Source organism: Nanorana parkeri, unplaced genomic scaffold (genome assembly GCF_000935625.1).
Source record: "Nanorana parkeri isolate BGI_ZX_2015 unplaced genomic scaffold, ASM93562v1 scaffold544, whole genome shotgun sequence".
Classification (NCBI taxonomy): domain Eukaryota; kingdom Metazoa; phylum Chordata; class Amphibia; order Anura; family Dicroglossidae; genus Nanorana; species Nanorana parkeri.
In genome coordinates this window covers 252,102-255,689 of record NW_017306812.1, presented here as the reverse complement: position 1 = coordinate 255,689, position 3,588 = coordinate 252,102, and positions in this window count along the sequence as shown.

Here is a 3,588-nt window from a genome sequence, read left to right as displayed (position 1 = left end):
CTCCCTGTTCTTCACCTCTACTCCCCCCCCCCCCTTACAATTGTGTGTTAGTGGGTGGTAGTATTAAAATGATGGAAAGTAAATGGTGGGGTGAAGGTCTACTTTACATCCTTATGAAGGGGGTCCCATAAAACCCGCAAAGAGCATTGGTTTTTTAATGAAGACCACATCTGAAAAAATGTTGACCTCACGGAATCGTTTGGCTCTCACCTTTCTATAACGCTATAACCAAAAAGACATCCAATTTAGAGCTGCAGCTAACGATTATTTTCAAAATCGATTAGTTGGCCGAATATTAAGTTCGATTAATCGGTTAATCGGATAAACAATAAAATACATTTTAAAACATGGCTCCAGTGATGGGACTACTAGTTTGTATTGAGATTGCAGTCCATCACAGGAGCAAGCTTCGAGTGGTGGAAGTAAAAAAGAAAACAAATAGTGTGGTGTGCAATATAGTGAAATGGAAAGTGTAAAATTATACAGCAATGAATGCAGAATGGCACCGGCTATAGAGGACTACAAATCCCAGCTATAATACATTATACAGCACAATGCAGAATACCACCAGCTATAGAGGAATACAACAAATCCCAGCAACAGTACATTATAGCTGGTGGTATTCTGCATTGCGCTGTGTTTTGTAGTCCTCTATAGCTGGTGGTATTCGGCATTGCACCACTGTATAATGTACTATTGCTGGGATTTGTTGTACTCCTCTATAGCTGGTGGAATTCCGCATGACGCTGTATAATGTATTATTGCTGGGATTTGTAGTCCTCTACACAGCGCAGTGCAGAATATCACCAACTATAGAAGAGTACAACAAATCCCAGCAATACATTATACATACAGTGTATGATGTATTGCTGGGATTTGTATTCCTATGTATAATATACAGCACAATGTACCATCAGCTATAGAGGACTACAAATCCCAGCAATACATTATAGAGCACCATGTGTGGGAAAGTGCAGGCTTACCTGAGCAGTCTTCCAGCAACTTGCTTCTGAGATAGGGTCTGCCTGAGATAGGTGCGTCGTGTAAAGCGTGGATGCGGGTCTGGCAGCGGTGAGCGTGATTTGGGGAGGAGGTGCAGCGTGTGTGGAGCCGTGAACAGGGCCAACTGATCGGAAGCCGATTAATCGATTATTGAAAAAGTTGACAACTTTTTCAATAATCGATTATAATCGATTATGTCGATTAGTTGTTGCAGCCCTAATCCAATTACCAACAGCCTAAACGGCCACCATACTAACAACCAATGAAATGCACCAAAATGCTCCCTAAGAGCATTTACGCCGCAGTGCACTGCCGCAGATACATCCCTCCGACGGGTCATGCATTGCGCAGTTGCAGCTTGCCTTTTGGTGAGTTAATCTTGACACGGGTTGCTGTAAGCTGTATTTACGTGGACGGGTTTTGCAGCCTGAAGGTTCTCGGAAACACATAACAGCATAACAGGCTTTGATCAATCACATCCAATGATTGCAACAAGAAGTCGTAAATTTAAAGTTAAACGCAGCACTGGCACTGTAAAAGAAGCAATAGTATGTCTTCACAGGCAATATCCCCTACAATTGTGCCTATTTAGCAGATGTTGTGACTGTTTCTTGTCTTGCAGGTAATGAACTCCATCTGTGCCCGTTGTACTTCTCGTATTATTGCCATTGAGTGGAAACTAATGACTGAAGCTGCACCTAATGCTCGGAGTGTGTAGCTTTCCATTTATCTCTTACCATGGCGGTTCGCTGTTTGCAATGGAAGCTAAAGGAGAGTCCCAGTCAGGATGAAAGCCCCCGTTAAGCACGAATAATAACAAGTTATGTTCATTCGGAACGATATTTTCTGTACAAATATGCCTTTGACGCAAGCGTTTGTGCTAAAGGCTTCTACAGAGGCTTCCAGTTCTCATCCACCATGTGCATTGTTCCATCCACCATCCAAAGTTTTGTGGACGCCTGACCATCACACCAGGGGCGTCCTGAGCCTGGGTGTCACCCGGAGTGGGTGACACCCCACCGTGATGTTATCGTTCAAGCGCGTGACATCACCACGCATGTGCGCGATGACGTCATCGAGCATGCGCTGACATTCTATTGATACCTGCCGGCGGCCATCTTGGTGATGGACGTTGGCAGGGAGAGGAGGGGACATTCACAGGGCGGAGTAAGGTATGTTGCCGGGTCCCGTCCTCTCTCCTATTGTCGGGCTCTCGGTCCATGACCGAGTGCCCGACTTTTCAGAGGGGGTGACACCAAAATGACTGTAAGTCATTTGGTGTCACCCCTCCAATGGTGTCACCCGGCTGCTGGCCGCCCCCCCACTGCACCCCCCTTGTGACGCCATCATTACTGGGACTACCGGCCCTCTCTCCTCTGGCTGTCTCTTCTCTCTCCTCTCTCTGCTGTCTCTTCTCCCTCTCGCACACGCACTCTCTCTCCTCGCTCTCTCCTCTCTCTCTGCTGTCTCTTCTCTCGCACGTGCGCTCTCTCTCCTCGCTCTCTCCTTTCTCTCTCTCTGCTGTCTCTCGGCGATCTCTTCTCTCTCTCTTGCACGCAAGCTCTCTCTCCTCGCTCTCTCCTCCCTCTCTCTCTGCTGTCTCTTCTCTCTCTCTTGCACGGGCGCTCTCTCCTCACTCTCTCTCTGCTGTCTCTTCTCTCTTGCACGTGCGCTCTCTCTCTCTTTCTCTCTAGTTTGTCTCTTCTCTCTCCCGCGCGCACGCTCTCTCCTTGCTCTCTCCTTTCTCTCTCTCTGCTGTCTCTTCTCTCTCTCGCATGCACGCTCTCTCCTTTCTCTCTCTCTGTGGTCTCTCTCGGCTGTCTATTCTCTCTCTCGTACGCGTGTTCTCTCTCCTCTCTCTCTCTCTGCTGTCTCTTCTCTCTCTCTTCTCTGGCTGTCTCTTCTGTCTCTCCTGGCTGTCTTTCCTTACCTACACTGCAGCAGCTTCATGTGCGCTCTCCTGTCCTCCTGCGGTGCTAGTGTGGCCGAATGTGTCCGACGCTACAGACTGGGGGGGCGGGGGGGTGTTCTGCCCCGCAATGTTGCTAGAGTGGCCAAATGTGTCAGACGCTGCAGACGGGGAGAGGTGTCCCGCCCCTTCCCATCTGCAGCATCTGACACATTCAGCCGCACTAACACCCTGGGAGGGAGCTCAGGTCAGTGAGCCGATCGCGATCTACCAGTGTTTGCTTTGCGATCGATCTAATGGGCACCCCTGCTGTATATTAATGATTACAATGTTAGAATCATTTTGTTTCTTTTATATCTACCCGGAGTTCAGCTTTAAGACGATAAATGACACGTTGCTTAGCGGCAGGAAAAACATTATATATCGTCTACAGCTCTATAAATATCCGGAGGTAATGACACGGTAGGGGTTGCATATCCGTGCCAGCCAACCAGATAATATCTTTGACCAGCCTAGTGTGAGGTAGACTAATGGAATGACACGAGCGACTGGTTGCTACGGGTTACAGAACCTCTGCGTAAGCTGCGCAGTAGGCCCTGAAGTGTTCTCAGGAAATGAACAGATTGTATTTTCCTCCCCGGTGTGTGTAAAACACATTTCGCAGCCGGCGCTCAGCC